Source organism: Canis lupus, chromosome 11 (assembly GCF_011100685.1).
Source record: "Canis lupus familiaris isolate Mischka breed German Shepherd chromosome 11, alternate assembly UU_Cfam_GSD_1.0, whole genome shotgun sequence".
Classification (NCBI taxonomy): Eukaryota; Metazoa; Chordata; class Mammalia; order Carnivora; family Canidae; genus Canis; species Canis lupus.
In genome coordinates, this window is record NC_049232.1 from 11,509,346 (window position 1) to 11,536,843 (window position 27,498).

Consider the following 27,498-nt stretch of genomic DNA (forward strand, 5'->3'; position numbering starts at 1 on the left):
TCTTGGTTTGGGCTCAGGTGGTTATCTTGCTCAGTGCAGAGTCTGTGTGGGATTTTCTCCCTCTCCCTTTGTCCATACCTCGCTTGTGTATGCATGCACTCACCTCCTCTCTCTCTCTCTCTCTCTCCCTCATCAACCAATCAATCTAATACAACCCACAAAGCTTGAATTCCTTCATCTACTAGTCTGCTGAAATGACTAAGAATGTTACTGGAAGCATCTGTATTTGTATTAACAAAGCATTCATCACCTTGTGTTCAACTACTAAAAAGATTCACAGTACTAAATCATGTTCTCTTCATGGAAGAGCTTCATTACAAGCAGTGCAACGGCAACAAGAGAAATATGCATCACAAGGCATCCATGGTCACAGACATAGCCTCTCTGTTCTCTCAGTCCTGGGCCCTATAGTACACACCATGTCTCTTCCAGTACAGAAGCACCACCTATGTGTGTATAAAACACCTTAACCTCAAGAAGTGTGATATTTTTTTCATAGTGGAGAGAGGGTCTGTTGTGGTGAGCTGGTCATGAAGGCATAGTCTAGGCACATTCATGTTATGTGACCATCTGTGATGTGTTTTCCAACATCAACAACCAGTTTTCTAATTCTTCAACACCAGGTAGATGTCCAACAATTCAATTCGAACTCTAACTATTCAGAGCCAGCACAGATCCCACAGGTTACAGGTACAGTCCCATAAGACTGCCCTAACATACTAGCTGTAAATTAGGGTACTCAATCTACTTGCATTTCTGTTTTGCTGACTACAAGTTTAGAGGTTCTCATGACCCTCTCCATTCAGGTTCCATAATTTGCTAGTACAACTTACAGAACTCGGAGAAGTACCATATTTACTATTCCAGGTTTATTATAAAGGATACAATTCTGGGCACTTGGGTGGCTCAGTCAGTTAAGCACCTGCCTTCGGCTCAGGTCATGATCTCGGGGTCCTAGGATGGAGCCCATGTCAGGCTCCCTGTGAAGAGTCTGCTTCCTCCTCTCCCTCTGCCTCTCTTCCCCTCCCTCCCTGCTTGTGCTCTCTGGTCTCTCTCTCTCTCTCTCTCAAATAAATAAATAAAATCTTTTAAAAAAAGAAAGAAAGATACAACTCAGGAACATCCAAATGGAAGTGATGCATAGTGCAAGGTACGGGGGTGTCAAAGGTGGTACAGAGCAGCCACAGTCTTTCAGGCATGACGCCATACCAGCATGTTGATGTGTTCTGCAACCTAGAAGCCCTCCAAATTTTAATTGTTTGAGTTTTTATAACCCAATCTTCAGCCCCTCTCTCTTCCCCCCAAATCAGGGCCTGGGTGAACTGACAGATCCAAAGCTCTAAGTGTATGGTTGTTGCCTTGGATGACTTGAACCCATCCTGAAGAATCATCTCATTAGTGTAAAAAAACAAAAACAAACAAACAAACAAACAAACCTCTGACACTCAGTAAATTCCAAAGTTTTGGCAAATACATAATACAATCCCATCCCTAACCTCATACTCCATGGAAACAAGGCAAAAATCATAAATCCAGTCATTATTACCAAATAATGCTGATAGGCTGGAACATCCTACTCTTGAAACAAATTACAAAACCACAGTTACATAACATTATTTATCTCTAGTTAATTTATTTTATAACATTGGCCAAACATCACTACTGTGCTCCAGGTAACTTTGGAGGTAAGAATGTGATCAACTCAAATGGGAGAGATTAACCTGTACTATGTGGGATCTGTAATGAGAAGGCTAGCAACACAAGTTCATTTGTTTAAAATATAGAGACTTAATGTCCTCCGATAATGTTAACATATTCCTCTTTCTATTGGAAGGTAGAAACTAGGGGCAGCCTGGGTGGTTCAGTGGTTTAGCGCTGCCTTCGGCCCAGGGCATGATCCTGGAGACCCAGGATCGAATCCCACTTCAGGTTCCCTGCATGGAGCCTGCTTCTCCCTCTGCCTGTCTCTCTCTCTCTCTCTCTCTCTCTCTCTGTCTCTCATGAATAAATAAATAAAATCTTAAAAAGAAAAGGAAACTCAGCAAATCAAAGCTAAAAACACAATTCATGGGCACCTGGGTGGCTCAGTCAGTGAAGTGTCTGCCTTCCGCTCAGGTCATGATCTCAGTGTTCTGGAATCGAGTCCTGCATTCATTGAGCTCCATACTCAGCAGGGAGTCTGCTTCTCCCTCTTCCTCTGCCCTTCCCTCTTGCTTGTGTGCATGCTCTCTTGCTCTTATTTGCTGTCTTTCTCAAATAAATAAATAAATAAATAAATAAATACATACATACAATCTTTTAAATTATTTTTTATATTTTATTTTTAAGATTTTATTTATTTATTCATGAGAGGCAGAGAGAAAGAGAGAGAGAGAGAGAGAGGCAGGCAGAGAGAGAAGCAGGCTCCATGCAGGGAGCCTGACATGGGGCTTGATCCCGGTCTCCAGGATCACGACCTGGGCGGAAGGCGGCGCTAAACCGCTGAGCCACCGGGAGTGCCCAAAATCTTTTAAAACAAACACAATTCACAATCAATGCCTGTGACAAAGAACAATACAATTAAAATGTGTATTTTTCATGGCCTGTCAAGCGGGAACTAGGGTAGCCTCTGAGGTGAGAAATATGCTATGCTTATTTTCCCATTTAATTGAACGGAAATGTGCCCACACAAAGAACTCAGCATATATTGATTGGGTACAAATGAATGGCAGCAAAAAAGAACAGCGACTTACCTACATGTGTAGGTTTTATGTAGTCATATTAACTGAACTACAATGGACAGAATACTAGGCTAGAGACTTTAATATTGTGACAAAGCTTTACAAATTGCTTTCACCTTATCAGAGCTAACTGTTCTATAATTGCAAAGCATTTATTTGTTGTGGGCTAAGAGTACCTTTGCTACACATGAAAGCCATGATTTTAAGCAAAATCAGGGCCTGTGTAAATTATTTGCAGAAGAAAAGAGATATCTTTTATTCAAAATATCTCCACCATCAGTCTGTTTTATGACCTACAATTTCTACCATAATTCTCCTCCCCTTCCTCTTCCTTCTTATTTTGTCCTACCAATATTACAAATGGCTCTTAAACTTCAAACATATCTGAGAGAGGTACCCTATTAAGCCAAATGAACACCTTCAAGTACCTCAATACCTCCCTACAGAGAGGATGAGAATACTGGCTTGGTAAGTTCAGATATAGAAGAAAATCGAGAAGGTAATAAGACATTGCAAATCCAGGAGCTTGGGAAGACAGGAGCTAGAGGTAACAGAAAGGACAAGGGTGGGTAGGTGGTGATGTAATTTATCCACTTCATTTAATCACCCAAAAGTATACTGTATATTTGAAAAATATGACACTATCCCATTTGGAGAATATTCAAATGTGATAGAATATTTCAAGTCAAGGAAAACACTGGTTTCCTCCTCGTACTCTTGTATAGGAGACACTGGTGGTTGCTTCCCTGTCTATCTGTATGCCCTCTCTCCTTCTTTATAGAACTGTCATGTTGTTCATGGATCCACTATGATCCTGACATTTCTGAGAAGTCTAGAACAATCTGCAGTCCCAAGGCATGGATCCTAAATTTTATAAGCCAGTCTTAGTCATTACCTTACCCTTGACAATTGGCCTAAGTGTAGATTTGTGATATAATTTTCGCCAATGCAAGCTGAGTGCTAAGCCTGGGTCCAGATCCTGGGCAAGGTGTTCTCAAAGAAGCAGACATTGTCTCTTTCCTTTGGCACCACTGTGTCTTGGTCTGACACCTGGAAGTATGGCACCCTGGAATCTGGTCTGAAGACAAAGCCCAGATGATGAGGACTGTAGAGAAGAAAGATGATTATTTCATCAAGCCACTATCTTACACAACCTTAGATGGGCTCTGACTGCCCTTGCTATGCAGGGAGAATAAAGTCCACTACTCTTCACTGCCACTTGCAGACAATGATTTCTATATTGTCAAATCCCAGGTACACCTTTCAGTTCTTTTCTTACCTCGAATTTATAGAAGCTTTGACACATTTACCGATTTTTTTTTCCTTCTCAATATATATGGTTTCTATGAAAGTAGAATCTCCATTTTTTTTTCCTTCTGCATCACTTGACACTTCTAGATCTCCCTCTGTGTTAACCACTAAAATCTGGGGTTTCTCAAGGCTTAGGCCTTGGGCCTCTTTTCTTTTTTTCCTCTACTTCCTCCATAGTTGATTTTATTTTTCCCTTGGCTTAAACTACCACCTATAACCTGATGATCCCCACAGGTACATCTCTGCTACAGACCTGAGGTATGCATTTCTGACTGCCTGATTGGGATAGCCACTTTGGTATTCCACAAGTCTCTCCTGCTGAAAGAGTCCAAAATTGATTTGTAGATGATTCCAACTAAACCACCTCCTCTATAGCAAACCCAAACAGGCTTAAATGATGCTTCCAGTTACTGGTCAGTCAATTCAGAAACCTACGAGTAAGACTTGACCCATTTCTTACATCCTATCTACCAGCAATGTGTCTTGAATCCATCTACCTCTGTCTCTCTAACACCATTACTGCCTCCTTCATTGAGAGCAGCAATACCTTTAGTCTACACAACACAACAGCCTCGTACCTGAGGTCCCCACATTAGATTTCCTATGATCCATCTCCTATGCAGCATCTAGAGTGTTCTTTTATTATTTATTTTTTGCTTGTTTTGGTGTTTTTGTTTGTTTGTTTGTTTTGAGAGAGAGAGTGTGAGCTTAAGTGGGTGAGGGGCGCAGGGGAGAGGGAGAGAGAGAACCTTAAGCAGGCTCCACACCCAGCATGGAGACTGATGTGGGGCTTGATCACATAACCCTGAGACCATGACCTGAGCTGAAATCAAGAGTTGGACACTTAACCAACTGAGCCACCCAGATATATACTACATCTTCTTTATCCATTAAAAAAAAAAATGAAATCTTGCCATTTGCAACAAAGTGGATAGATCTAGGGAGTATAATGCTAAGTGAAAAAAATCTGTCAGAGAAAGACAAATACTGTATGATCTTACTCATATGTAATATTTAGGGAAAAAAAATGAGCATAGGACAGAAAAAAAGAAAGAGGCAAACCCAGAAACAGACTCTTTAACTGTAGAGAATTGATGGTGGCCAGAGGAGATGTGGGTGGGGAAATGGGGAAAATAGATGATAGGGATTAAAGAGGGTGCTTGTGATGAGCACCGGGGGTTCTACAGAATTATTGAATCACTATATTGTACACCTGAAACTAATATAACACTGTATATTAATTAACTGGAATTTTTTTAAAAAATTAAAAAGCATTTAAAAAATGAAATTAGATCATTGCTAAAAGCCTCTTGTTTCAATGCCATTCTGGTCTACTTATACCTAAATCTCAAATGTTTTAAGGAGCTGAGACCAGCATACGATCTAGACCAGCTGACCCTTCCAATATCACGTCATGAGTTTCTGACATGTTCATCATGCTCTAGACACACCAGTTTCTTCCATTGCCTTTGAAGGGGACAGACCTTTCCCCTTCTATTTCACTGGGTTAATTCCTGCTCCTTTTTAGGTTTCACCCCAAATATTTCAAAGTGATGACAGACACAACCATCCCATTTAAATTGTATTCCCACCTTTTATTCTCTCTTATGGAACTATATCATTCTAGCTGTAGAGCACTTATGAACACTTCTATACAAATATATAAATGTGTGCAGGGCACCAGATGGCTGTTGGTTAAGCGTACAACTCTTGGTTTTGGGTCAGATCACGATCTCAGGGTCGTGAGATTGAGCCCTAGGCAGTTCCCACTCAGTGGAGAATTTGCACCTCCTCTCCTTTCCTTGTGCTCCTCCCCCACTGCTTGTGCACTCTTTCTCTCAAATAAATAATTCTTTAAAATATATACATGCACGTGTATATATACATGTATGTACACATATACATCCATATATGTGCGTGCATAAAGAACACATATATATGCGTATATACACATACACACACACAAACATTGGTATATTTAAAATCTGCATCCCCCTCTAGAGAATAAACTTCAAGATAATGAGCTAATGTCTCTTTTGTCCATCTAGCACCTACCACTGACCTTGGAACTCAGCCAAGGAGGAGTCCAGTTTTCATAAAAGTTCGAGGCAAGTGAAAGTGGTCACTGATAGGGAAAAAAGCAGGTTCTTAGAGCTACAGATGGGCATGCAGTTCCTAGACTACAAAATGGTATTAGTGAGCAGGGCTGGCCTATCCTAAAGCTAAGGCAGAGGCAAACAGCATTTATATTATTTCCATATTGCCTTATTGATACAAATATCCCTTAGTCTTCAATTGTCATAAGATAGGTTTCAGTTATACAATCTCAAACAAAATAAATAAGTCATGTTCCTAATTTTTATTTCTGATATTTTATGGCTACCATAACATTACAATTAAATGCACTGGTTTGTTTTTTTTTTTTTTTTTTAAGATTTTATTTATTTTTTGAGAGAGAGAGAGCAAGAGCTCAGGAGAGCAGTAGAGGGAGAGGGAGAAGCAGCCTCCCTGCTGAGTAGGGAATCAGATTCTGGATTTGATCCCAGGGCCCTGGGATCATGACCTTCGCCAAAGGCAGACACTTAACCAACTGAACCACCCAGGTGCTCCAAAATTAAGTGCATTGTTACTAAATATTGACTTGCTACAAATTAATGAAATGACTGATTCCTACAGATTTGAATAATGTTACAGAGAAGAAAAAAGTATAGTAGAAATAGCATGACACTCTATCAGAGCTAAATTTGAAACCCACTTCTGACAATTACTAGTTACAGATTTGGAGGAAGGTTACCTATTTTTTAGTACTTGCTTTCTCACTTGTCATAACTAGGCTATATTTCCTTCTGGCAGGATTCCTTTATAAAGGAATGCACACAATAGTAAACATTGCAAGTCCTGGCACAGTAACAAGAGCTATAATGCTGCAAATGATCAAAAGCTAATAATGTAATCTTATTGTATTTTGTAATCTAATTTGTTTTTTTTTAAATTTTTTTTGTATTTTTTTTTGTAATCTAATTTGTTAATGAAGAAGCCAATATATGTAATGTTTTCAAGGGAGAGCACAGCTAGACATATTGACTAATGAGTATTTGTGTGGACATGAAACTGGAGCTAAAAGAGTAGATAAAATATATGAAAAGCCAAAAGAAGAATTTCTGTGGTTTATGATTAACTTTCAAATATGATTATACTGAAAAAATATATTTCCCCACACATTTATGAAAATAATTGAATCTATCAATAGTTTGCCCAAGTTCATATTCTGTTATATTCTAATTTTTTTATATTGCAATATCCATGAAACAATGTTTTCCTTCTATTTCTACAGTCTAATGAGCCACCTAGATGCAAAGTCATGCTCAAATCTATTGGCAAGTTGCTTTACTACCAAAGAATAATGCTATCACTCATCTATGCACAAACAAGGCTTACATTGCCCTGAAAATCTGTTTAAAAAGTCAGAATTGAACAGTAAAGGCTTTGTTTCATACTCCAGAGCCACGTGAAAAGTGATCTCATCTATTTGGCTTGTTTAAAGGTTTGTTTGCTCTTTGGAACCAAGCAATAATAATTTACCCTTTGCCATTTTTAATTATTTCTTTAAAAATTGCATAAAATTATCAGGAGAAGAAATGCCATCTATAGTATCTATGCAAAAGGAAGTACAAGAGTTGAAATACATTCACTTCCCTATCCATACTTTTAGTGCAAACATTGTTCATGAGCTACCCTGATGGTTATGGTTGTCCTTAGGGACAACATAAAAACAAACCAAATATTTCCACTTCTTCACCTGCTCTCAGTTCAGCTATGAAATCTGCAACTCCAAATCTCAAACTCAAACTATTGCAAATCATTTTTCATTTGCCAAACTCCATATCAATCATGCTCACAATAAATTCTAGCCACCCCATTGTCCATAATACCACCCCCAATAATGCTCTCTAGAAAAGTAATTTTTAAAATTCTGAACTTTTGGTTTGCTGATTTTTTTTGCTTCCTTATAAATTCTTAGCCTTGGGAAACAAATCTTTAGTATTGATTACCATAGAAAATCTACTAATCATAAATACAAACAAACTTTCATTTCTTTTATCTTGCTCTTTTGATGTATATTTTATCTTTGGGAATATTTTCAATAAAACTCTCTATATAAAGGTTTTATTTCCCCTTAAAAAATGTAGTTAAAAATTTGACTTCCTCAAAAATGATTCATGTGATGAATTTTAACATTTGTATAGTGGGAAAATGCAAACATACACATAAGAATAAAAATTAGGAAAAGTAAAATATGCTTAATGGTATTTAGGCTAAGTGTTAGGCAAATCCTATTATGGCTGGATACAAATCCATACACTCAGTACTCAATTGGAATTCAATAATCAAGTAGATAATTTTAACTACTAAACTGCTTAGGCCAGCTACTACAAACTTTCAACATCTATTGCTTCTGCTACCTGACAGCATACTCAATGTTTGCCTTTCTTAAACACAGTTTTAGTCTTATGTAATGCACAATCTTACTAAACAATTTTAGGCAAAAATTATCTAAGAGTATGTTGCCTCTCCCATTTTCACAAAGCTAGGCAATATTTTACCCAGATCACGTTCAAAACTTAACTGGATTTAAGTAGGAGTTAGCCATAGCTCACCAACCACTTCATCACATTATCAGATTGCATTTAAATTGTTTTTAGGTAATTTAAGGAACAGATTATTTGCAGGGACTCTGGAAATAGCAACACTTTCCCACAACAACAATCAAATCCCCCTGGTCATCTGTTTTTAAAAGTCAAATCCCTTTCACCCACCCTGTGAAATTTTTAAAAGTCAGATTCGCTGTCAAAGACTCCACAACGCTACATAATTCCGCTTGATATCCAAGCCAGGAATGAGAATAGAATGCTAATCTCAGCTCCACCTCTAGCTCTTTTCAGGTGATACACATGAATTTCAGATACCAAAAATAGTTTCATAGTCTCCCTCCTCTGGTCCTTTAAAATATTATTTAGCAATCTTGGGGTAGAGTCTTTTGGGTTTTCTATGTATAGTATCACGTCATCTGCGAAGAGGAAGAGTTTGACTTCTTCTTTGCCAGTTTGAATGTCTTTTATTTCTTTTTGTTGCCTGATTGCTGAGGCTAGGACTTCTAGTACTATGTTGAATAGCAGTGGTGAGAGTGGACATTCCTGTCTTGTTCCTGATCTTAGGGCTCCTGATCTCCTAGTGTTTCCCCATTGAGAATGATATTTGCTGTGGGCTTTTCGCAGATGGCTTTTAAGATGTTGAGGAATGTTCCCTATATCCCTACACTCTGAAGAGTTTTGATCAGGAATGGATGCTGTATTTTGTCAAATGCTTTCTCTCCACCTATTGAGAGGATCATATGGTTCTTGGTTTTTCTCCTGCTGATATGATCAATCACATTGATTGCTTTACAGGTGTTGAACCAGCCTTGCATCCCAGGGATAAATCCCACTTGGTCATGGTAAATAATCTTCTTAATGTATTGTTGGATCCTATTGGCTAGTATCTTGTTGAGAATTTTTACATTCATGTTCATCAGGGATATTGGTCTATAATTCTCCTTTTTGGTGGAGCCTTCGTCTGGTTTTGGAATTAAGGTGATGCTGGCCTCATAGAACGAGTTTGGAAGTATTCCATCTCTTTCTATCTTTCCAAACAGCTTTAGTAGAATAGGTACGGTTTCTTCTTTAAACATTTGATAGAATTCCCCAGGGAAGCCATCTGGCCCTGGACTTTTGTGTCTTGGGAGGTTTTTGATGACTGCTTCAATTTCCTCCCTGGTTATTGGCTTGTTCAGAGAATCCTAACTCTGGGAAATGAACAAGGGGTGGTAGAAAGGGAGGTGGATGGGGGGTGGGGGTGACTAGGTGACGGGCACTGAGCGGGGCACTTGATGGGATGAGCACTGGGTGTTATGCTATATGTTGGCAAATTGAACACCAATAAAAAAATTAAAAAATAATAAAAAATAAAATAAAATATTATTTAAAAAGTAGGCAATTGTAACCATTCATTAGGTTTGTAGCCTCAGGAGTAGATGGCTTCAATCAGACAAAGTGGGAAACATCTGAGAAATATTCTTACCCACACCACTCAACAGTTAAAGGTGCATATTGATTCAACCACCAGTGCTAAAGCTTTTATGGAAAGGCTGGGAGAAATTTTTCTTTGTTGTTTCATTAAATACCTCTTGGTCAATTGTGACATATCTGCCATGGAGCGCCATTTCACAATGCATTCCATAGCACATGAAACTGGCACAAAGTTAATATATTTTACAAGTAAAAGAGTCATGATGTTTTCAGGTAAATTTGGGACACAGCAGGAAAGCCAAGTTGAGGACAAGTAAACAGGTTTTCTTCCCCAATTTCCCAGAGCTTTCCATATATTAATTTGAATTAGGAGCTCCCATAAATGAGAGTGTAAATGCAGTTTCTCAAAGCAGATGGAGGAGGGAGTACACAAATTGCAGAAAAGAGACAAACTTAGGTACATACCCAGGTTTATCTTGTCATTCTACCTGTTGAGGTGGTGAAAACCTCTCTGTACTTGAGCCTCCTAATCTGGCAGATGATGCCAGGGATGAGAGACAATCTCTGGACATCCACGCATGAATGGGCTGATCCTGGGACTGTCACTTAGGTGCTAGAGCTCTAAGGCAAGTTACTATACACTCTCTGAATCCTGAAGCTTCCCTTTTGAAAAATAAACATAATGACTCAGTAATACTGTGTTGCCACCTGGTTGTCATGTTCTTTCTCGTTTTGCTTTTTGGCCTGGTATGACATCACAACATACTCTTTTTATCTTCTCATTCAAGTTGTGAGTTATTTCCTGAACTGGCCACCTCATCTGGCCAACCATTCATATTTAGATAAACCGAACCCCATCGGTATATTATGAAATCAGCACATTCATCTCCTCCAAAGTTATAAGCTGTTAAGGGACATATTACAAAATAATGTGAAAAAATTCAGACACTACACTAGCCAACAGAGTAAATGATGCTCCCAGCAAACTACCAGCGCCATCTCATGGGGCTGGCTTTGCCTTTGGTTGCTCCTCTGCCCTTGTGCTTTTCTCTGGGAGCATATGACCTGTGTATACCAAGTGGTGTCAGAGGAAACAGAATGGAATGAGACTAAGGCATAATGTTCTGTTTTGGATGTACAATGGTAGGCTTCAGTCCTTACCTTTGGCAAAAAGAAAAGTTAAGCCAAGTTTTTTTCCTACCCATAAAATTTAATCAATGCCTACATATGGTATATGAATGAAAAGAAAAGATTCTAGACTCACTTTCAGAAAGAATCTAAATGAGCTAGATTGCAACCATTTTAAACCTGCTGAAGTCCAGCATCTCCATTACTTCATCTATTTTTTACCCTGGTTATCGGTATATTCTTCCTACATCAAACAGACATACTTCAGGTCTTATGGTTCTTAACATCTCTAATTTTTGACGGTTGGTTATTGATTGCTGCCTTGTGAAATTTTCTTCTTCTTCAGTGAGCATGCCATGGTACTGTCCAAATTTACTTTTAACCCTCAAATCATTCCTATCTCTATGCAGCCACATCCTCTACCTAGCCTGTTGCACCTCTATCTACAGATTCAACCACTACCAATACACAGATTCATTAATTCATCAAATATTGTTTCAGTGCCTGTATATATTTGATGTCCTATGATTGACACAGAAAGAAGTACTGAAAGAAATGGGCATAGTCCTTGAAACTAGAGAACACACACACACTAAGTTGTGGTAAATACCAGAAATAAGTGGATATGGCATCATGTCAAAAATAATCAGACTGCAACGAAATGGAGAGCCTAGCTTACACTGATTAGAAAATCTAATGGAGAAAACTTGGTTGAGGGAAGGCCTAGGATATCATACATTAAAAATTATGAGCCATTATACAAGTTTCAAAACTTTCACATATATATAATTATATAAAGCATGTTCTCTTACCATAGGGTAATTCAGCTACAAATCAATATCAATCAGTAATGGAAAATAGTCATATATTATTGACATCAAATACTGAGTTGTCAACTACTAAATAGTCCATTAGTCAGAGAAGAAACCAAAATGGAAATCACAAAATATTTTGAATTGAATGACACTGGAAAGATAGCATTGAAATTTGTGGTATACAGCTAAAGCTAGGCTTACAGGGAAATATACAGTATAGTCATTATTTGAGGAGGACACATAGATAGATATAAAAATTAATATAAATAATAATTACATTTATCTATGTCAGAACAAAACTTAGGAAATAAAACTTTAAAAATAACACCATTTGTGGGGTGCCTAGGTGGCTCAGTTGGTTTAGTGTCTGACTCTTGGTTTCAGCTCAGGTCACGACCTCACAGGTCCTTGAATTAAATCCCCCATCAGCTCCTGGCTCAGCAGAAAGTCTGCTTAAAGATTCTCCCCGTTCCCTCCCCCAACTCATGTACTCTCTCTCTCTTAAAAAAATAAATAAATAAATATTTAAAAAATACCATTTGTAATAGCATCAAAAAAACATAAAATTCTAAAGAGCATATCTGGCAAAGCATATGCAAAACCCCTTACACCAGGAAAATGTAAAACTTTATTGGGAAAAATTAAAGAATATCTGAGTAAAAAAAGGAAAAATTTTACATTCATGGATTGAAAGTCTTTCCAAATTTCTCAATATTATCCCAATAAAAACCTAAGTAGCATTTTTGTGGAACTTGTCAAGCTGATCCCAAAATTAACATAGATATACAAAGGGCCAAAATTTGCCAGGAACAAAGTATGGAAAAACTTAACATACCAGGAATTGTTATAAAACTATGGTAACTAATGGGGTATGTATTGGTGCAAGAAAAGACAAAAAAGCCAATGGAACTAAGATCATCCAGAACTAGAATTACATAGGAATGCGCCCTTGATTTTGACAAAATTTTTACTATAGAGCAGTGATGAAAAAAGCAATATTTTCTATAAATGGTGCTTGGTAAATTAACTAACAAACTAGATAAATAAATAACAAAAAATACATTTCCTATTTGACAACATACACAAATACCAACCTCAAATGGCTAAAAAATAAGAATGCCAGAGTGAAAATAAATATGACTTTGCATCATGGGATGATTCATTAACCAGAGAAAAAATGATCTAACACAAAAAATATAAATAAAATATATAAATAATATAAATTATATTATTTTATAATTATTATTAATGATTATTGATAATTATTAATAATTTATTATTAAATTATTTTATTAAATAATATAAATAAATTAGACTGCATTAACATTCATAACTTTTTTATCAAAAGAACACAGAAAGTTAAAAAGCAAATGGAAGATTATACTTGCAAGACATATAACTGACAATGGGGCTCATATTAAAGAAATAATAAAGACCCTTCATTAACTAAAAAAACAATTCTTTAAGGGGGCAAAAAATTTTAAGCAGCACTTCATAAAAGAAGAGACCCAAATGACCCAAAAACATTTAAAAGTTACTCAGCTCTGATACTGATTAAGGAAATGCAAACTAAAACTTACAGGATATCACTGTATAACCACCAGCAGGGTTAAAATCTAAAAAGCACACACCAAACAATATTAGAATGGCAAGGTTATCGAACAGCTGGAAGCTCATCCACTGTTAACGAAAGTATAAATGTAAATGGGTATAATCACATTAAAATCTGTTTGACATATTGCACTAACCTTGAACATGATACAATAATCCCACTTCTAGATTTGTAGCAAGCAGAAATAGATTTATATGATGTGGAAGTTATGTACAATAATGTTCATAACAGCATCCTATATAACAGCTCCAGACTAGAAAAATGCTTAATGTTTATTGGCAGTTGAAAGGTTAAATAAATTGTGGTAGACTATGTAAAATCACCATATAATGGAATACTTTATAGAAATAAAGTTGATGAACCATAGCTAGCACACAAATTGGATAAATCTAACAAGGAAAAAAATTGAGCAAAAAAATTCACACAGAAAGATGCATAGTAGATGATCACATTTGTATAAAGTTTTTAAAATGTATAGTATTTGAAGTTAAAATAGTGGTTACAGGGGCACCTGAGTGGCTCAGTAGTTGAGCTTCTGCCCTTAGCTCAGGATGTGATCCCAGGGTCCTGGGATTGAGTCCTCCATCAGGCTCCCCGCAGGGAACCTGCTTCTCCCTCTGCCTATGTCTCTGCCTCTCTCTGTGTTTCTCATGAATAAATAAATAAAATCTTTTAAAAAATAGTGGTTACCTTTAGGGAGGGGAGTAAGATTATGGGAGGATGAGAAGAGCATCTAATAGGCCACTAGAGTTTTAATTTCTTGACCTGTGTAGAGTTCACTTTGAAGTAATTTACTGAGTTATGATCTTTTGGTACATGTACTTGTGTGTCTATTTTTTTATACTTCAATAACAAAAATGTCTAGCCTAGAAAATCCAATGTTATCATGTCTTTCCACAACATAAAATCTTTCAATGACTCCCCACATCTTCAGGATGAAACCAAGAATTCATGAGGCACTTCAAATTGTCTTAGTCTCATTTCCTCTCCTTGCCATACAGACACCATCTCTTCTAACCACACAAAACTGCTTGCAGTTCCAGGAATACTCTCTTTTGTGACTTTGCTTCTGAGGTGAGATCTAGAATATATAAGTGGTCTTTCCTTGCCCAACACCACTTCCCTATTAAGTGCTACCTCCTCCAGAAAGCTGCACATGAACCTCGTGCCTCAAGTACATTTCCCTCCTTTGTATTCTCTTAGGACCCTTTGTCATGCCTCAGTAAGAGCTCTTGCAACTATTGTGATTAGCAGCCTTCGTGTCTATCTCTTCCTGGAAATTATGGGTCTTATTCCATTCTAGGTTCCTGGTGCCAAGCACAATTCTTGGCATATACTAAGTGTTTGATAAATATTGTTGAATTAAATTGTTTGCTTGTCAATTGGTTGAAAAACACAAATAGTGTCAGTAGTAAAAAGAAGAGTCAGCTCGTTTATACATATTCATCAATTGTGCCATGCTTGGAGAGAATGGTCTGGAAAGGGTAAGATAACGAAAAATCATAAAGGAAGCAGACATCAAATTTACACTATATGATCATATGATCACTGAAAGTTAGGGCAGTTTTTTCTAGTTCACTCAGATCATTTTCTGGTTACTCTTTCCCTGGCTAGGTCTAATTGGTTTATAATGAAATAAACATTTTTTTTTTCTGTTTGGCATTACAGAATATTTTATGTATTCACCATTGGCAATATGGAATTTACATATCTGGAAGGTCAATTACTACTACATCTTTTCTGAACGTTTTGAGAAATCAAATCACAAGTCAAAGTGAATCAAATCTGCAGATTCCTGATCGAGGTCCTAATTTCTTAATAATTTTGGTCAGGGCATTTTTCACATGGTTATCTATATATACATAATAAGTATTAAAGACTAGTTTAAAAAACTCTGATGTTCTATCTCTGTCAAAGTAAAGTTTCCAAAGTGTTCATTCCATATTTATAGAAAGGCAGATTAAGAAGAAAAACTGGAAACAGACCCTCTGCCCATAAACCTATGGGAACAACAATGCGATGGATTTTTCTGAGCCTATCAGAGAGCAATGATCCCCAACAGTTAGCTATCTCTGAGGCCCATCGGAAGCATCTTTGACGAAAACATTTTCACAGAAGTCAAACATCTTTAAATTTGTTTTCACGCAAAGCCAAACACATAAAACCTTTCTCTCTAAATTCAAAATGCACTCTATTCTCTTTTGCAGCAGCATTCTGCAGCAGGTAAATAGATAAGGCATCTTAAGAAAACTGGTTTCTTGTCCTTTCAGCATTGTTTTTCCTCTCCAATATGTTAGCCAGACTCTTTGATTTTATGTAGAGAGAGCTCATACAAAAAGGGAAAGGTCTGTAGAAAGGTTATAAGACTATCTCCCAGGATTTAATGGCTGTCAGGCATGGAAGGGAAAGTAGCAGAGCCTCAGGATTCCACAAATGTGAATCTAAATATTGCTAGAGACACACAAGCAGAGATTTACTTCTCATGTCTCCTATTGTACTTCTTCCTACAGACTGGTTTCTGCTGCACACCATGCCAGGTGATAGAAAATATCTCTCTAAGCTTCTGAGATTATTACAGATACCATTACACAAAGAGGCTGACTCTGTTTCCTTCCCTCCTCTGTATATGTATTTGCGTGTGTGGTGATTCATAAAATATATACAATATGTATATAATATATATGTATATATACGTACACATATTCCGTGTTTACATGTAAAGATATACTTATAATGTGATTAAATTTAAATTTAAATAATTTCAAATTTATAGTTAGATTTTAAATTTATTACATAATCTAAATAATTCTATTTATATTATTTATATATATTTAACTGGATGCATCATTTGTTATCTTTATCTGTAATGCTTATCAAGACACATCTCTAATGGTATACAGAGGATAGATTTCAACTCAAAAAGTATGTTTGATATATGTATATATATGTTTGATATATATATATGTCTATATATCAACTCAAAAGTATGCACACATGCATATAATATATATATCACAGACACACTCATACACATCTACTATGAGAAAGGAAAGCTAACTTGCCTTGCTCATGTCAAATGTACAATTTTGGACCAACCACCAATTAGATGACTAGTATGACACAGTAAAATATAGCTTTTGTGGGCCTCTTCCACCTTTGTGAGTCAACAGCATGTCAAGTTACCTAAAAGCCAAAATGAAAAGTCTAAACAAAATGGCAATAAATGCCTATTCTTTTAAGTCAAGGATAAAAGCTTTGCTAATAAAAAAAAAAAAAAACTCTACTTACTTAGCAGTGTTAGGACTGACATTCAACAAAGATTAATCACTCAAAAGAATCGTTCATTATTTATAACACTATACTTGTTCATCCTAAATATAGGACATTCTTTGTCTTCTCTCATCTTACAGATGAAGCCTACATTTTAAGAACTATGTTTCACCTCACTGATATCATACCCAGCTTAATTCAAGGCAATTGTAGTTTTTTCAGGAACAACACACTCAATTTCTGCAATATCGAGAAATTTCAATAATTCAGAAGTCAGTTTCACAGATTTTTGTAAAATATTTATCTAATTACAGAAAACTACATTAAAATTCTTATGTTCTTTCGAGGATAGTGAGAAAACTGAAAACAGGAGCAGAAGCAGGAGTCCAGACAAATGTATAACTGCAGTACAAAAAGTAGATATTAATCCCAATAACTTGAAATTCAACAGTGAATTAGCCAAAACTATTAGAAAAATTCATTCTATAATTTCAACTTACAAATTGACAAATCTGTTACTTAAGTATCTAATAAATTTCACATCATTTATATCAAAATCAAGCATCAGTTTGAGCTCATGAATGGGATAAATTGAATACAGTAGAAGGTTATTAAAGAAGGATATTTGGAATGCAATGAGAGAACTTTAAAAGATGTCATAAAGAGGCTAGTATTTTTAACAACATCTATTGAATTTATTAATAGACAGAGTGAAAGAGTCCACATAACACAAATTGGTTTACTTTGGGAAACTGAAGTTTGGAGTTTATATTACAGCAAGCAATTTTACATATTGGACCTGTTGAAAGTCCCAAGGATCTAGCAGTTTCTCAGTTTATGTTACCTTTTTTAAGAAAATAAATAATTTTGCAGCATTCTCTTCTTCTTTTACATATGTATATAATAAAAATATATGTACATAATACTTTTTAATTTATGAGTAATACATATGAATACATAATAAACAATTATTATATATATAATTCACACATATTTAACTTGATAGATCATTTGATATCACTACCTATAATGCTTATGGAGACACATCTCTTCTGATATAAAAGGGGACTTAGTGCATCTAAAAGTATTTAAATAACAGAAAATGATACATTACCATTATTTTTTCACATATTTATGAAGTTTAAGATATTTTTAGAAACACAGATGGATGGGTGGATAGAAGGATGAACGATCATAGGTTTTGTGTGGTTTAAAGGTGATTTGTCTTAGCTTAAGAGAAGAAGAAAAATCACTACAGATAGAGATATTTTTGTGTTAAAAAAATGGGAATAATTACATGAAGAATTTCATGTAGAACTAGATAATAGGTATTTAACACATAACTTCCCATATATAAAACAGGGCTAATTAAGCAATGTTTTTCACATAGTGATAACCCTCACCTCCTTGATAATTTTTAAAATCTGTTTTCTATTTCTTTAATTCCATATATGAGTGAGGAAATAAATTAAACATTGTATTTAATTTTAACTAATTTTAACAAGCCACACATAGTTATTTAAATACTTACAGTACTGGACAGTGCAGGATCAGATTATCTCTAGTCTACCTTCAGACAACCCATGTAAGCGTCAGAAATATTCTGTCTAGAAAGGCACTATATATTGTATACAAATATGTCCAGGCCTGGCTTCTTGCTCACTCTCCAACATTAGATTTCTTCATTTATCTGTTATTTTCTTCTCTTGACATTATTCCTTAATGCAAAACAATGAATTATGCATATACATTTACAGCTGTTTAAACGAAAAGATAAGTGATTTAAAACATGTGAGCATGCTTCCTGAAATGGTGTCTAACATTTACATTTAAAGAACGAGCTAAGAGTTGCTATTTGCAAAGATTTCCCAGGATGTTAACATTAACTATTTAAGGTAGGCTCTGCATAGTATTTTATTTTATTTTTTTTAAGATTTAATTTATTTATTAATGAGAGACACAGAGACAGAGACAGACACATAGGCAGAGGGAGAAGAAGGCTCCCGCAGGGAGCCCAATATGGGACTTGATCCTAGAACCCAGATCATGACCTGAACCAAAGATAAGCACTCAACCACTGAGCCACCCAGGTGCCCCTGCACAGCATTTTATGAAAAGTGACTTATTTACTCTTTGCAACAAAGAGAAAATGGTCTTAGTAAAAAACAAACAAACTAGAAACAAAAAACAAAAAGCAGGTTTCAAGTCTGCATCCCATGTTCTCACATGTCAAAAATAAACAATTCCCATATGGAATTAAAAAGCATCTCACACAAAGTCAATATCCCCACCTGACCACTGTGATACCATGGGGTAGAACCAGCCTTCATGACTCCTCCACTCCCATGCTGCTTCAAAAACTGCTTCAGGGAGCTGTTTCACACAAAGCACACATATGGGCCCTGCTTGGCCCCAAGAGGCTGAGGTACAATGGCTGCAGACACAGATGCTAGAGAGGAGAAAAACATCACCATTTAATTCTCTGCTGTCTCATCACTTCTCGGCCTTTTGGCTAAGATCAAGTGTAATTCTCTGCTCTTGAGTCTGTCTGCCTTTCTGCCATGGCATCTTCTTACTTTCAGCCCTGCCCACTCTTACCCAGGCCATGGACGCACAAGGAAGTTGTCTAGGGTAGGACAGAACTGAAGTGCTCAAATGATGTATGGGCGCGGTGAATCTTATGGACAGTTGTGCCTTCCTCAGTCCATCTGGAATTTGGTATTTGGCAGGCAAGGAGTAGCATTATCATTAACCCTACTGGCTATGGAATCAGACAAGTTGCCTCTGGTGGGTGAGTTATTTAAACTTTGTGTGTCCAAATTACCCCATCTGTAAAATAACAATAGTGATAGCTGCCTTGGGGAATGGTTATTAGGAAAAACTAAATAATATACATGAATTTGTTCCCTGGTTCTTCAAATGGCAGCAACTACAATTTTTAAAAGGAAAAAATTAATAACTAAAGGGGTAATTGACTGTAATTGAATAACTGATCTTAAGAAGTGCTTATGATCCAGCTTTACTTTCTTACTCTACCCCTTGTTTGATTCTGCTCCCCGTTGATACTGTGAGCCATTTTTAAACACAAATTACTTTTACCTGCACTTTCTGTCTCCCTGACTGATTCCTAACTGAAGGAACACTCCAATCCTAATATCGCCACAATTGTACTTTTTTTTTCTCTTCAAATGTAACACCATTTCCAGGATTTCCTTTATTCATGAAATACTGGCATTCATTCACCATTAAAGTAATCTTTCACTCTTTCCTTTCACAAAATTAGTGTCCAAGTCACATAAATTCCATAATATTGACATGTCTTAAATAAAATTTCTTCTTTCTCCCATAGCTACTATGTTACTAGAGACTCTTAATATCCCATGCTAAAGTCATTCTTACGGTTGTCTAGTGGCCCATCTGCCTCCATTTATGACCCCCTCTGAAGCACTCAAGTGTCTTTCATATAATGCAATCTGATCATGTCACTCTCTTGCTTGGAGGCCTGCAGTGATTTCAATTGTTTATATTATAAAACCCAAATTTCTCATCATAGTACACAAAACTACTTATTTATGGCCCTGTCTTTCTTTCTGGACTCATCTCTTACTGTATTCTACTTTCTAGTTTTACAAAACTACCTAGAGACTCTCCAACGTTGTTCCACGTTGTATCCATTTTGGATATTAGTAACAAAAATCTACCCAAAGCATCTAGAGCCCAAAATGGCAAGGGGTACGTGTGACAAACGATGAATAGCTCATAGATTCTGATGGGGTTAAAAGTACAACTTAGCCCATAGGGAGTGAAATTCTGAATTAGAAAGTCTCTATTAAGTTGTTATTTATTGCATGGCATTTAGTCTATGTGTCCCTAAGTCTACACCATTCTTTACATGTTCTTGACATGGTTTCCTTACTCAGCTCATCTTATACATGGAATACCTTGTCCATAGTTCAGATGCCTCCTAGCTCCAGAGCCCATCATCAACTGATGATTCTGCTCTGTATCACTGAGTTAAAAACCTAGCTGAACTCATCACTACTTAGGGAAAATCTTAGATTGATAATCAGACCATATGTTGGTTTCTTAAGTTTGTATGTCCTCTACTCACAAACCAGTGTCTTTCTCTCTGGAAAAAAAAATAAGAAAGGAAATATTGAGCATTATTTCTGTGTATTCCATTATACATGGAATACCTTGTCCATAGTTCAGATGCCTCCTAGCTCCAGAGCCCATCATCAACTGATGATTCTGCTCTGTATCACTGAGTTAAAAACCTAGCTGAACTCATCACTTCTTAGGCAAAATCTTAAGATTGATAATCAGACCATATGTTGGTTTCTTAAGTTTGTATGTCCTCTACTCACAAACCAGTGTCTTTCTCTCTGGAAAAAAAAATAAGAAAGGAAATATTGAGCATTATTCCTGTGCAGATTCATAGAGACAGGAGAAGCAGGCTCCATGCAAGGAGCTCTAGCAGTTTAAGCTATAAGCATCAGATGGGTGTGGAAAGTTCATTGGTTAACCTACATAAAGCCTTTGTGTTTCCACCTGCAATACACTTTTATCCCTCTTGTCTGCTGGTGATATCTATCCACTTTTCAAAATGTTATAGCCTTCAAGAGGACAGGGATTATGCTTTGCTTCTTGTTTTATCTCCAGCCCGGAAAATATTAGACAACCTATAAATAGCTATTGAATTAATGAATACATATATTGTTGTCATTTCCCTTAAAATCTTTCCTATTGTTTGCCAAAACGTTTGCCTCCCTTTTACCCTATTATTGTACCCTCTATGCTACCTTTATTTGAAACTACAAATAATGATGTCTTTATTTGATTCCATCACTTTACTGGACTGCAAGATCCTTGAGGAAACATCATGATTTATTAATTCTGACAGTATTTCTAACCTATTGCAGCTTCTGAGAACTGCCTGTTGAACGAATGACTGAAACGATGAGCAACTACAACAAGCCCTTTATACTCCAATGTCTTTTCTGATTGATTTGTCCTTTAGGACAGCATTGCTTTATGTAAGGTTATATGGTTCTGTAGGAAGCAGAAATAAGTAAACATGCACAAAACTTGTCATTGTGCAGAACATTCCTCACAACCACAAGCAAAAACATTTCAGCCTATTGCTGCTCCTAGTTTGGTTGGACATCCACTAAAGAAAGTTGTCTTGATCATACCCACTCTTTGAAGCCCACTCAGGAGAGTTTGCTAAAGGTCCTGATACAAAACTATAACTGAGTTGCCCCCAGGACGCAATTATAAAAGTCTGGCCCTATGGGATATATTAATTGGCTCTATTTTAATATCCTTTTATCAAGGCATACACATTTCTTTTGTCGGAGATCATCTAAAGAGTGTATCATATGCCAAAAATAATCAGATGTATTGTTCTTCCATTTCCTTAATGAACTCCACCATACTTTGTCTTTTCCAGTAAATTGCAAGTGACTCACGATTTGGAAATTAATTCTAAAAGAAAGCAACTTTCCAAGCAAGGAAATGGTAAGTATTAACTTGAGTGTAGGACCATATGTCAGAGTTAATGCCCATCAGGGATTTCTTCCCTAATGATTTCTTTCTGCAGCTAATGAAAAGCAGAGTTTTTGAACTTTGAATAGTGGCCAATTCTTTGTATATTTACCAACTTGTTTTCAAAGCTAATTAGTGCTTTACAAGCTATAAATATTTGTATCTTTTAAAATAATATATCTCTATAGAATAAAATAGAAGGTGAAATTCTCTAAATTCCTATTCTCTGGAAGTAACACTAATGAACACTACAATTTTTTGCACAATTTGTTTTTAATATCATTTAGGGTTGTCAAACATCTTTAGATTTGCTTGATGTTATTAAGGTTGCCTCAAAGTTTTAAGCAAATTGATTGAATAAACTGAAAGCAGTATTTTTCAAAAGTATCAAATACTTATCTTTAATTTGTCTGCATTGACGCAGGGTCATCTTAAATGTCCAATATAGACAAGAGTTCTCTTACAATAACCTTGAATAATTACAATGACTGCCCTCTAATTTGTATGTATTTTGTCTTTTTCTGCTCTCCTATGACAGTGAAGTGGCTAATTGCTCTTTGAAATAGCCAATTAAATCCACAGTTAATTAACTGCATTAATTATAAGACTTCTTGTACAATAGAAAGTTTCAGGTATTACAAATGAAATTTGCTTCATTTCTTAAAGTATGCAGGTACATTATATTCAGTAAATATGCACTATTGCTTATGGTAAATCCATTCTTTTATTACCAACTTGGGGCCATGGAAGAGACACAGAAATTATTTGGGAACAATTTACTTTAACTTTCCATTGTAACAATAGCCAAATTCATCACATTCTTGTTTTGAAAATGGTATAAACCTACAAGCTACAGTATAAAACTCAAGGTGAAAGCAACGAATAATCAGAACCAGCAGTAAAAGCAGAATTTAACTGCTCCTTTTTGTCTCAAGAGAATGCTAGAGGCAATCAGTGTGTTGTAGCAAGGCCCATCACTGCCCCCAACAGCCTCCTCCCTTCTACAGGTAAAAGGCCAATTCCAAAGCTAGGATCTGAGTCTGAAAGACTCAGATTTCCATTACTAACTTTGTAATCATTGGCACAGCCTTATCTCGAGCTCTAATTGGTTGAGGTTTGCATGAAAGAGGAGAACTTCAAGAGATACAATTAAAGTCATAGAAAACAGAGTCATCAGAAGAGAAGGAGACAATTTATCTCACCTTTCTGGGCAGAATATTAATCTCAATAAGTAGGCAGATCTGTTTCTGACTAAAAGGATAGAGGTGTAAAAGGCAGTAATAGAACAGGAAAGAAGAATGGGAATGGGGGAATCTAAAGATAAAATTGTGCTATAGTTAAATATCTTTAGAGAAAAGATTGCCTTCTCAGAACACTTAGCACTGAAATACTCATTATTTTACTGAACTTAGTGAAAAGTATTTAAAAAAAAATTGGGAGAAAATGGTAAATCACTTGAACCTTATTTTAGTTAATGTATAGTTTTCAGAAAGATATGGTTTATATTTCATGTCATTTGAATGGCATGAGATTATTAATAAATGGCACATAAAAATTAGCCAAATATGATGAATTGAAGTTTATTAAATTATAAGATACCATCCTTTGCCCAAATTATTAATTTAAAAACTTTTTTTTTTAGCACTAGCATAGGGATAATCCTTGAAATGATTTTTTAAAGGATATTATTTATTTATTCATGAAACATACAGAGAGAGGCAGGGAGAAAGGCAGAGACAGGAGAAGCAGGCTCCATGCAAGGAGCTCAATATGGGACTGGATTACGGGACTCCAGGATCACGCCCTGAGCAGAAGGCAGACTCTCAACCACTGAGACACCCAGGCATCCCTCCTTGAAAGGATTTAACTGAATTAATGTATAGATTGAAGGTGTTACAATCATAGGATAATTTTAGAGTATTAAAAACAGGAAATGGGGCACTGGCTGGCTCCATCAGTGGAGAGTACAACTTTTTATCTTGAGGTTGTAAGTTCGAGCCCCACATTGGGTATAGAGTTTACTTAAAAACAAAATATTTTTAAAAATGTAAAAAAAAAAAAAACAAAAAAAATCCCAGGAAGATATATAAATGGTCAGAAGCACATGGCTAAATACTCTACATTATTCAGCAAGTAAAAACCACAGTGAAATACACTGCTCTTACACTAGAAGCACTATATAAAAAATTTTAAGACAATGGAAATTAACAAATATTGGTGAGGATGTGTAAAGTTAAAATTGTCACACACAACTAGTGGGAATACAAAATGGTTTGGTCTGTGTGAAAAAGTTTGATTGTTTTTCAATAAATTAAACAAACAAGTATCATATGACCCAGCAATTACATGCTTGGGTATATACCCAAAAGAACTGAAAACAAGTGTTAAAACAAATATCTGTCCACAAACACTTACAATAGGACTATTCATAAAAGTCAGAAAGTGGAAACAACCAAAATGTCTATCAACTGATGCACAGATAAACAAAAGATAGTATATACAATGGAATATATACAATGGAATATTGTATATACAATATACAATGGAATATTATTCAACTATGAGAAGAATGAAGTACTGATATATGCTACCAAATGGAGGAACCTTGAAAACATTGTGCCAAGTGAAACAAGCCGAGACATAAAAGGTCACATATTTCATGATTCCATATATATGAGACATCCAGAATGGATGAATTCATAGAGATAAAAAAAATCAGGCTAGTGGTTGCCAAGGCCACTAATAGAGGGAAAATAGGAAGTGACTGTATAATGGGTCAAGGATTTCCCTCTGGGGTGGTGAAAATGTTCTGGAACTACATAGAATTAATAGTTTTACAGCAATGTAAATTTACTATATGTCAGTGAATTGCATATTTTAAAATTGTTAAAATGGTATATTTTATATTATATGAACTTGATCAGAATTTTTTAAAGTATTAGAAAAAGAAATAGAATGGAGGAAAACAGGCATCCTCAAATGAGAGAGAGTAAGTATGTATCTCCAAAAACCAAATCCCATTTTATTTTTTTTACCCTTTACACTCCATAGAACTTGCTAAAAACATTTCACCTTGGAAGTTTACTGATGCTTCTCTTAATGAAGTTCCTTTAATGTCACACTTCCCATAGTGCCCTTTTAACCTCCAAATCCAGGGCTAGAATCAGCAAAAGTCATGTTAATTTTGTGGTGCTTGACCAAGTACATTCTTTACCATATTTTTCATTGACATATGTTATAAAAGAGGCAGCTTTCAAATACTTATTTTCATTTTAATTTATCCATTTAGAAAAAAACAAGTGCTTTGGATTAATGAAAATTACCCTCTCTTTGAACTACTTTAAACAGAGGATTAAAAATTATGGTTCCCACATTTATCCACTTATCCATGAATTCATTTATCCATGAATCCTACTTATTCTTTATTAGAAGCTAAATGTTACAAGTAAAGTAAGCTTGTTAGTTATAGTTTTGTGCCATAGGCAATTATCTCATGCATGACATTTAACATAAGTGTTAGCCCCTGAGATGTTCAGTCACCAAAACAAAACAGATATGCACATCACACTCATTGTAAAATTGCTACCCAACTTAAGCTGCCCATGATGCCTGTACATAAGGCTTCAGGAAATTATTGTTAGCCTGAGGACCACAATCACTAGGGAGGCATACAATCACTAGGATCCATACCAATTACGAACCTCTCACCATCTGGATGCTAATAGAAATTTCCCTACAGTAAGTTAAACTTTAACCAGTCTTACAACTTCGGTCAAAAGAAAAAAGGAAAAATGAAAAAAGGTGTTTCAGCTGCTGCATAAAAAAAACATACCATCTAGCTTTCCAAAACATGCAGTTTAGATGGTTAAGATTACACAGGGGGCAGACCAGGTGGCTCAGCGGTTTAGCGCCGCCTTCAGTCCAGGAGACCAGGGACCAAGTCCCACAGTGGGCTCCCTGCATGGAGCCTGCTTCTCCCTCTGCCTGTCTCTCTCTCTCTCTCTCTCTCTCTCTCTCTCTCTCTCTCTCGATGTGTGTGTGTGTGTGTGTGTGTGTCTCATGAATAAGTAAATAAAATCTTTATTTTTTTAAGAATAAATAAAATCTTTAAAAAAAAGATTACATAGGAAAGAAAGATATTTAAATATGACTTCTAAGTGAATGAAATAGGCTATGCTGAAAACTGAAGAGTCAAACTCCATAGTACAAAAACTACAGTATGGGGATGCCTGGGTGGCTCAGTGGTTGAGTGTCTGCCTTCGGCTCAGGGTGTGATTCCAGGGTCCTGGGATTGAGTCTCACATCAGCTCCCTGTAGGGAATCTGCTTCTCCCTCTGCCTATATCTGCCTCTCTCTCTCTCTCTGTCTCTCATGAATAAATAAATAAATAATAAATAAATAAATAAATAAATAAATAAATAAACAAACAAACAAACAAAATCTTTTAAAAACCTACAGTGTGGAAGATGAGTTAAGTATGATTGTGACGGATTTGAGAAAGTGAGATGAGACTTTGGCTTCAAGGTATGAATAAGAGCAAATAAGAAGAGAGGAAAAAGGATACCTTGTCAGTCAAGTCAGGCACCAAAACAAAACAAAAGAAAACCCAGGAGTCAAAATCAAAATACTGTGTGAAATAATACTAGTCAAGTTTGACAGAAATCAGGTGGTCATATTGGATATAGTAACCAATAATAAAGTGAGAAAAGCAAAAAGCAAGATGGAGCCAGGATCATTAGATGCCCAGGGAAAGTTTGAATAGATGCACAGGAAAGTGAGTTCACTTGGTATAATGGATTAAAAAAAGAAGAGCAATGGGCTTATATTATAGTGTTCAAAGTTCAAAAAATAACAAGTGCCAAAATTGCAACTTTAGCTTTATATAGCTAGTTAAATATTTTGTTCTCCTTGTCATAAAAGTTAACTTTGATGTGAGTCACATTCAAAATTTAGACATAATGGACAACCCAACTTTTCAACTATTATTTTTCTTATATACACAGAAACACAAGGAAACAAAAAATAGGTAA

At 35.9% G+C, this 27,498-nt stretch overlaps 1 long non-coding RNA gene across 5 annotated transcripts in view; it reads right to left on the bottom strand.

Annotated features, from left to right (window-relative positions):
* LOC106559531 overlaps positions 1–27,498 on the bottom strand; it is a 450,184-nt gene that overhangs the window by 124,648 nt on the left and 298,038 nt on the right. For all 5 annotated transcript variants that reach the window (XR_005366568.1, XR_005366569.1, XR_005366567.1 and 2 more), the window contains one exon: positions 19,213–19,370. This is a non-coding gene — a long non-coding RNA (uncharacterized LOC106559531). The remainder of the gene's footprint in view (positions 1–19,212; positions 19,371–27,498) is intronic.